General features: G+C 40.0%; 1 non-coding gene across 1 annotated transcript; it reads left to right on the top strand.

The window, feature by feature from the left end:
• Positions 1–4,593: 4,593 nt before the first annotated feature.
• On the top strand, positions 4,594–4,667 carry Trnat-agu (transfer RNA threonine (anticodon AGU)). The gene has a single exon. It is a non-coding gene; the product is annotated as a tRNA-Thr (tRNA).
• The last annotated feature ends 5,369 nt before the right edge of the window (positions 4,668–10,036 follow it).

Raw genomic sequence — 10,036 nt, 5'->3', positions numbered from 1 at the left:
AAAAACTAATCGAGGATGAAATCGCTGATACGTTGAATTTAACAAGTGTTGACCCGGGCGAAATAGTTGTATTTCAAGACCGCCAGGGTAAATTGAAATCCAGTAATGTGTCGCTGGATGACGTTTTAACACGACGGCGTGATGCCGCCGAGGACACTATCGCGCTGTATACCAGAGACGGACGACTCAAACCGGGTGAACATGTATTGGCGATAACGGATAGGATAACATTAATCCAAGACGATCTTATAAAGTTGGGTGATTTTGTGATCGAACTCGACACGCAGGTGAAAAAATCTACCGCTAGTTTTTTTGGGATCCCGACGGTAACCGAACCGAATCTTGCAACAATAAAAAATACTATTTCGGAGTTTACAACGCTGTCGGGCCAATTTTACACGTTACGAAAAAATGTTAACAGGATCGATGACAACTTTGATAAATTCTTTGGTAAAAAAAATACCAGGCCGGATGAGATCACAATAACTATAAATGATATCACTGCGTATAGACAGGAAATAGAAACAATCAAAACTAATGTTGCAACGAGCAAAGGGAATGTAGACATGCATGAACGGGAAATAGGAATAATCGGCGCTAATGTTGCAACGATCATAAATAATGTAGACTCGCATGGACAGAAAATAGAAACAATCAAAACTGATGTTACAACGATCATAAATAATATGGACGCGCATACACAGGAAATAGGAACAATCAAAACTGATATTGAAGCGAACAAAAAAATATAGACGCGTATTGGCGGGGAATAGGATTAATCAAAACTGATGTTGCAGCGAACAAAAAAGGTATAGACGTGCATACATATGAAATAGGAACAATCAAACTTGATGTTGCAGCGAACAAAAAAAGTATGACCGAGAATACACGGGAAATAGAAACAATCAAAACTAATGTTGCAGCGAACAAGAATAATATAGACGCGAATTTGCGGAGAATAGAAATAATCAGAACTGATGTTGAAGCGATTAAAGACGGACTACCGAGAGTAGCAGAGCAATTCGAAAAAATAAAAACCCCTCATGAGAACATCATCAACACAGTATACACAATTCGGCATGGATCATTCGATTGGACTCCTACACAGAATACAGTAAATATTACCGCAACTGTTAAGGGTATTTATCGATTGACACTGGTTTCAATGATGCAGTTTAATATATTATCGTCGAGTTCATCCGGGTTTAACAATACAATATCAACAATTATAGACAAGAACGCAACTGAACAGTTTACAATTTATGCCGTTGATAGAAATCTAGCCGGGGCAAACATCACATGGTATGTGGAATTTGTAGCGAATCTAAGTAATTAGAAACACTAGCTCTTTTAAAATAAAAATGACCACCAAGGTAATTGAATCAGAGGTATCACCGACGTCACATCAATATCGATTCGATACCGCAAAAGAATTCTCCGCGAATTTGAAAACGCTTTCCGAACAATACCGTGCAAAAATAAAAAAATACCGCCGAAAATAACCGCCATCGACGCGGTCGTGTACTCGGTGTCAGGTATAGTAGCCGGTACCGGTGTTATTTTATCCACGGTGACCACGATAGCCCCGATCGCTGTTCCAATCGCTATCTCCGCAATGACAACAGTTGCTGGAGTTGCCAATGCAATCACTAGGAAGATATCATCGTGTTTTCAGAAAAAACTCAACGAGTATACAGTAAAACATCAAATAGTATCCGACGCGTACTCGAAATTATCCGGGTTGATCTCGTTGTCGATTGATAATTTGTTCATATCCGATGTTGAATTCTCCACGATGGTCCAGTTGTATAGCTCCGCGATGTCAAAAATCGAGGATTTTCAACTGGAAGCCGGAACCACTTTAATGGACTCTGGTTGTTAAAATTAGACACAACGAATAATAATAATGTCGCTGAACCCCGAAGGGTTTCAATTACTTCAGCGGATCGCGGAGAATACCACTCCGGTACAAACAAGTATGATATCAGTGACATCAACGAAACCCGAATTCAGTGTGAACTTCCCATCGCCGGTTCCAGTGAAGGAAATAGCGCTGGCAAAATTGCGAATATATCACAGTTGGCCTAATATCCGAGCGGACGCATTTAACGGACAACAACCTAATAACTCGCTGGTTTTTGCATGGACAAATAAACCCGATGGAACCCCAGACTGGAAGGAGGTTACAATACCAACTGGGTCATACCAAATAGAACAAATCAATGGAGAATTTCAGCGCAGGATAAAATCGATCACAGGAAAAGAATCAAAAATCGCTATTACGGTTCATGAACCGACGTTATCGTCGACGATTGAAATAAGCACACCGGGGTATATGGTTGATATCTATAACAGTTCAATAAGAACCATACTAGGATGGCCTAAGAATCCACCTCATGAAATCCCCGCGGACAAGCAATCGTATCATGAGATTAATCCCAATTATCGAATTGATTTGTCTATTATGAAAAGCGCGTTATTACCCAGTAGGTTTATATTTCAAGACAGGAATAACATGCAATGGTATTTTCCGTATAAGGAAACTCCTAAATTGTCCGCCGCGGCCACAGTTAGTTTAAGTGATATTAATAGGTATTTTATCGAGATTAATCGTTATTACCAATCACAACTAGAACAGGTACGGAAAACAAAAGCACGAAAACACGTTGAGGTGTTAAATCAACTTATATCAGACATGGAATATATTAATGAACGAATCATCGGGACAATATCCGCTAACAGCGATGATAATAAACAAAAATTCCTAACCGAGTATAATATCGCAGAAGCCGATTTACCCGATTTTAGGTTTCCAGGATACAACGCGCCAGAACTAAGAAAGTCTCTTAATGATTTTCTCAGTCCATCAACTCATATCCTCAGACACGATAACGGAGATGATGGTAGGCATATTGCCCCGTACAACGTAAATATCGCATCGGTGATAGCAATTAATCTAGTGTGTGATGCTATCGAAGGAAGTTACCAGGTAGATACCAATCAATCAAATCAAGCTCAACAGGGATATATCCTTTATTCATTTTCACCAACAGCCCCTCCGGGATTTTTAATCGTTGAGAGTCCGATTAATCCGGTCTATATGCGATGCCATAATCGGTTTTTAACAAGAATTAATTTTAGACTTACCGATCAGTCAAATAACCTAATTGATCTACAAGAGGAAGAGTTAGTGATCACTCTGTTTGTAAGATCATAGCAGCAGAGGGGGCGATGACATCGACGCGGTCGTCGATGTGTTTACCGGACGCTGACGACGCTGGGGATCGACGCGCAAAAGGTATTAATTAAACCAAATGACGTTTGGACGATCCCCCAACGACGACATCGTTTTTTTTTTACCAGGCGCTGACGACACTAGATCGTTGAGTGCAGAAAGTATTAATTAAGCCAAATGACGATTGGACAAAATGTCGGATTCGCCCCCTCTGCTGCTGTATGTGTGTATGTCTGTGTATGTGTCTGTCTGTCTGTCTGTGTGTGTGTGTGTGTGGTGTGTATGGGTGTGTCTGTCTATGTGTGTTTATGTCCGAAAAGTGATTAAAATCATCAAGAGGACTTACAACCTTGATCTCCATAGGCCGTTATAGTTACTGAACAAATGTATTATTGCAAATCTAACACTCGGATCTGCAAAAATATCAGCGGTTCCAGTGAGAGTCGAACCCACGACCTCAAGTTTACAAGACTGGCGCTCTACGCAGCTGAGGTATGGATACATTGTCGTTTAATGGTATTTTTAAGGCAACCGAGGTTTGGAGCCACAGTTGTTTCAGAGAAATGTTGAGCCAAAAACTGTTTTAAGAGCTATTTACAGACCGTACTATTCGGAAACTTGCAAAGTATCTCTGATTTTGACTCTCGTTTATATATTCGTCATGAATCTTGTCTAATCGAGATGCCAAAATCCGTACTCTGCCTCCATGTGCATGAATGCAGATGTAAAATTTTATACAGCAAGACGATGGTGTTAGGGTTGATGGAGATCATGGCTTCGAACAGTATCATTCATAACGACTAAATCATTTGGAGCTACGTTGTTTACCCTTTGTATTCTAGACCGTCTAAATCATGGTAGCGGTTGAATACTACAGAGTAAAAATTGGCTTCATATTAGTTGAAAGAATTAAACATTTTTTAAATTAGTATAAACAAGTATTTGTTTCTGTTTGTCAAAGCAGTTTTCACGTTTGTCCAAAAGACTATCAAGCAATGCAAGGACTTTTCACATTGTCAAAAACTAACATTAAAATATTGCTAATGTGACTTTTAGCTTTCTTGAAATTGAAAGTGTACTGGAAAAAATCCTGTAAGAAATACACGTTGAACGAATAATTGTTTTCTTTCGTGTGTTTCATTTGTCAAAAAGTAAGATGTGGAAATCCAATTTTCAAACTAATCAACATGCCGAAATCCGTACTCTGCCTACATGTGTATGATTGCAGATGTACAATGTTATACGTCAAGACGATGGTATTTGGGTTTACGAAGAAATTTGGTTTGAATTGTACGGTTCAGAAAGACTCAATCATTTGGAACAAACAAGTAGAACATCTACATTCTTAAATATTGTGTGGCTCCATAGCTCAGTTGGTTAGAGCGCCAGTCTAGTAAACTGGAGGTCGAGGGTTCGAATCCCTCTGGAGCCTCTATGTTTGTTTTATTTTTGGAAGAACCTGTATGGAATTATTTGTTACTAGGTCACAGATTCGTTACGTCCCACATAAAAAATTTCCATATCTGACTAAATGAAACAGTATTTGTACAAGTGCCGATAAAGATAACATGTAAGCTAGGTCAATGAACCATTACACATTTTGTTACGTGACCTACTGGATATTCAGTACAGGGATCTGCACGATGTTCCCAAGCATTGACGCGAAATTAAATGCTGTTTGATATGTTTAAATCAGGGACATTCATGTGCAACATACGTAACCCGAGATCATTATTCCTAATATATTCCCCCATTTAATATTAACAAGGGGTGGATTGATCATTTCCGTTCAGCTGCATCGAATCAGATAGCTGGGCATTATACATATTTACAAGTAACTAAATATGCCAAAGGTTGACGTGGAAAGAAGCGGATCAATAATTCTTGGCAAGCGAAGATGATATGGCATGCATCCTTCTGCGCCTTGATCTCAGACGTCGAGTGTTCCAATCTTTGTGGTTCAAATTTACCTCATTGCTATGTATACGTGTATTGGAGTTTAAAGGCACTTCCGCACAACAATACCTGTATGATGGCAGTCTAAAGTAATGTTCTCTCCTCGCTGTTGAGGAAAACGCTTTAAATCTATTCGACGTACATTGTTTTGGATTTATGTACGGAATTCGGTCATTTCACCATGTCTTTTAGTCAGGACTTTAAATCGGCGCATCAAAAATAATACATCGTAATTAATTGCGAGAGAAACATATAAATTATATTACCGTAATTAACAACAGCCCATAGTGTTTGCTGCCACTAAGCCAACCAATTGTTGTTTAGATTGAAACACTTAAAATGAACGTGTCGATGTCCAAAACACTAGTATGACAATCGGATTAAAATCATATATCCACTGTCCAACATGAATATCTGACAGCTACCGTTTAGGGGTCATCTTCTGATGACCTTTGAATTAGCCAATGGAAACGCAGCTTTCTGAAATCTAAAGGTGATTAAAAACATTCGTCACGCATTGATACTGTTCAGTTATTCTGCTCAGTCTACAAAACGCGAAGATATAAGACTTTATCTGACTGACTGATAAAAGTCACAATTATGGTAATAACATTTGTTGCGACTGGTCATACAAAGCAACAAAAAAGAAGCAAAACCAATACGCTCTGTTAAACTTAACAAATAACTTAATTATCAAAGTTATAAATCAAAATGTGAGAGGAACATACATTATTATGATGTGAATCAAAAGAAATCGTGAAAGAGTTATATTAAAGTCAAAAAGATTGAAAAGTTCCGTATAAATTTTAGAAACGGAAATGTACTGGCTGCCAATAATCGTCCATAGTCAAAATCGCGTTGGATAGACTCCTTTGAATGATTCACAATAGTTCCAGAATAATATTATACTCCGAAAATTGAACAATTTCTATTTCCACCGAACAGTCCCAGCAAATGTTTTATCCTCTCAAATAATATATAACTACAACATAAAACACGTATGCAGACTTGATGTTAGTAGTAAATGGGGTCACCCTAGCCTCAATGGGAATTAGCATTACAGAGACCCCTGGGTCACTCTAGCCTCAATGGAAATTTAACATGGAGAAAAACTGTGGGTCACTCTAGGCTCAAGGGGAATTTAACATGGGAAAAAGTCTTGGGTCACTCTAGCCTCAAGGGGAATTGAACATGGGAAAAAAGTCTTGGGAAACCCTAGCCTCAAGGGGAATTGAACATTGGATTTTTTTTATTTTTTTAAAAATTTTTTTAAAAAAGGGGTAGGCAATTGAAAGGCTATCTCTTTTCGAGAAATATGGCTGGCCCTGAAAAGGGCCTTTGGGTTTATGTTAATATTAATATTAACATAGATGGCATCTGTCACATCTTCTTCTTCTTCTTCTTAAACTCCTTCTAACTGCCGGTCCATACACAAGTACCCGCTTGAGACATCCTTGTCTTTCTATGTAAACTCTCCTCATCCATTGACTAGTATCTGTCCTATCAACAACAGTCCACTTGGACCTGACATACATGAGCATGTCCGTCCTAAACATCATGGAAGACACAAGGGTGGATGACTCAACTGTGGTCCACATCTTGAAGCGACGAAAATAGGTGAATCAATGCAGTGAACTGCGCTTATTTATAGGTACAGGAAGGATTGAAACGGATTGAATTCATTCACCAATCCGAACACGCGTTACAAAATTCAGTCAGCTCGCATCCAATCCGAAGAGAGCAGTCTGTGACGTCACGTGGTCTATATAGATTCGTTAGCGCTTGTGTGCAGTCAATCTATGCGACAGTGATTCAACATGACGGAAACTCAGAAAACGATCCATTGGGGTGCACCAGCAGGGGAGACTGCCCAAGGGAACCCGGACTTACTTTCAGAAGAGGTACATTGGGATTTTGTGGATTTTCTTACCTCGCAAGAATTTGTTCCGGAACCTTCGTTACCTTCTTCATTACCGCAAGTGGAGAATTTTAGACAGAGACAGAAAGAAGAATTGGAGAAATTTATGCAACGACAAAAGGAAGCGGAACAAGCTTTTCTCCTACAGCAACAGCAACAGCAACAAGAAGAGGTAAGAAAAAAACAACAACAAGAAGAAGTAGCAGCAAAGAAACAAGAGGGTGAAAATCAAACGGCTACGGTACTGTTGGACATTTTAGCGGAGTTAAGAAGTCTGAAACAAATGTATCATCTAAACACGCCAACCCTGTGACTAAGCCTATCGTACCACCCTTTGTGATTTCAACCCAATCATCAGAAGTAGGCCTCGGCCGTGGCAAAGGCTTAAGGCAGTTAAAGTTGATTGGTTAAACTCACTCCTACACCAAAATAAAAAGGCCCTTTTCAGGGCCACCCACATTTCTCGAAAAGAGATAGCCTTTCAATTTGCCAATAACTCAAAAATCAAAAAAAAAAAAACAAACCATTTTACCCTTATAGTACGTGTCTTTTTTGTATGAGTGCGTGAGTGTAGCTTCTTATTTTAAAATCAAAACTCAAAGACACTTACCTTATATCATTCATGTATTCTTTTATCCATTTTTTACAATCCAATTCACAATTCACCACAGAACACTTTAATTAAAAGTTCATTGACTTCTTCTTTCTCCTTGTTTAGTCTCTCTGTTTTTTGAATTTCTTCACCGTTTTTTCCTCATTTTCTTCCCTTCTTCTTTTCTTCTCCTGTTTCTTTGCTTCTTTTAAATAGAATTGTCTTCTTTCTTCCTCTTCTTCCTCTGAAGAATCCCTCTCTTCTTTCGAAGAATCCCTCTCTTCTTCCGAAGAATCCCTCTCTTCTTCTGAAAAATCCTTCTTTTCTTCTGACTCCTCTTGTTTCTTTTTTGGGCAATCTGGAGACCAATGTCCTTTTTCTTTACAATAATAACAGGTATCTTGACTTTTGTCTTTTTTAGCTCCTGTTTTTTTTTTTTTTTTGACGGTCTGGACACGCTGAAGACCAATGCCCTTTCTTCTGACAGATATAGCAAGTATCCTGACTTTTATCTCGAAAGGAAGGAGAGTAATCCGTCGGCTGGTCTGAAGAGAATTTTCTAATGACCCCTCGCAAAGCTCTGACGAAACGTTCCATCTGGGTAGTCTCTTCCATCGTTGTGCTCGGCTTGAGAGTGAAATGAATAGTGAAAGAACAAGACACACACCCTTTTATATACGCTGGTCTGCCATGACTATAAATTAGTCTATGGTGTTTACACTTGAGTCATTTGACGTTTTGCACTCAAGATGAAACGATCCCATTCATTCGAGAAGAAAGAAGAAGAAAGTAAGAGGCAGAAACGTGATCTATCTCCTCGTACCAGAGCTGAAATCTTGGCACAAATTCATGCCAGTGATTTTGAAGAGGACATGAGTGAACCAGAATTTGAAACCTCTAAACCAAGTTCGTCACCCTTAGTCAACCCTGAAAAATACTATTCCATTCGAGAGACGGAAAAGCGCTCCTCTAGAAAATTTAGAACCACGGCTTACACCTACACGGTGAAGTTTAAAGATTTCAAGTCCGACGTACCATTGGAGAAAGCAGAAGGGTTCATCACTGGGGTGTGGGATTCTTTGCTCACCGCACTCAAGCGACAATGTCAACCCAAAGAAGACGATCGCTTGACACTATCCATAGATCACGACGGTTTGAAATCCCCTGTTTGGATCGAGTTTAGCAGACCCGCAGAACTAACCCCTTCCAAAGTCATGGACAAGATTCAACACGTACAACAATCTAATGACCAGTTTGACATCACCGATGGTAAAGCCACACTGAAAATGGCTCACGTCTCTCTTCCTCAAGGGACTGGACGCAAAAAGATGTTATTGGTGGACGACCTTCGCAACACCAAAACAAGTCTCGTCCGAATTAACAACCCTCATGACCAGATGTGTTTAGCCCGAGCCATCGTGGTGGGACGAACCTATGCCAACAAGAACGACACGACAGAATGGAAAAGAGCCTGGAAAACTATTCGACAATCGGACCGAGCCAAACAACGAAACGAAGCAGAACTCCTGTTGCAACAAGCTGGTCTGTCCAAAGACACACCCTGTGGCATTCCTGAGATGCAGAAATTGCAAGATGCCCTAGCTCCACGCTACACCTTGAAAGTGAACCCTCAAGAAATGCGTGGGTCTCTGTTGTTTCGAGGCCAAGATTTTAAGGACGGAAAATACATTCACCTTTATCATCACGATGACCATTTCGATACCATTACCACTATCACCGGATTCCTGGGATATTTTTATTATTGTGAGAAATGTGACTATGGTTATAACAATCGAGAGCAACACAAGCATTGTGGATGGAAATTCCCAGGATGTTTAGCCTCTCCACCCTGTCTGAGCGAAGAACCAGTGCCTCGTTCAACTTGTTTGCGCACGTTTGTCAGTCCTACCTGTTACCAACAACATTTGAAAACACAAGGTTCACAGAAGAAATGTGCTTGTCAACTGCTGAGAATGTGCCCTACCTGTGGACAAGGCATACGTACCAATAGTACCAAGGCACACGTATGTCGAGGAAAGAAAAAATGTCACATTTGTCACCACATCGTGGACTTGGAACACGAATGCTACGTGCAAAAATACCAACCCCCACCAGAGAAAGAGGACGGTCACAAGAAGAAAGGCAATTTCATCTTTTTCGATTTCGAATGCATGCAAGAGACCGGCATTCACATTCCTAATTTCTGCGTGGGTCATCGAGCGTGCGAGAAGTGCATTCAAGAACCTATCTTCAGTCATTGCCCTCACTGCAGCAAGATTCCCGGAGGGCGTGAAAAAATCTTTCGGGGACCGAACACGTTAGCCGATTTTGCCCA

The sequence above is a fragment of the Sinohyriopsis cumingii genome, chromosome 6 (assembly GCF_028554795.1).
Source record: "Sinohyriopsis cumingii isolate HCF-2022 chromosome 6, ASM2855479v2, whole genome shotgun sequence".
NCBI classification, from domain to species: Eukaryota; Metazoa; Mollusca; class Bivalvia; order Unionida; family Unionidae; genus Sinohyriopsis; species Sinohyriopsis cumingii.
The sequence above is the reverse complement of the archived record's forward strand: the minus strand, read 5'-3'. Positions and strand labels throughout refer to the sequence as shown.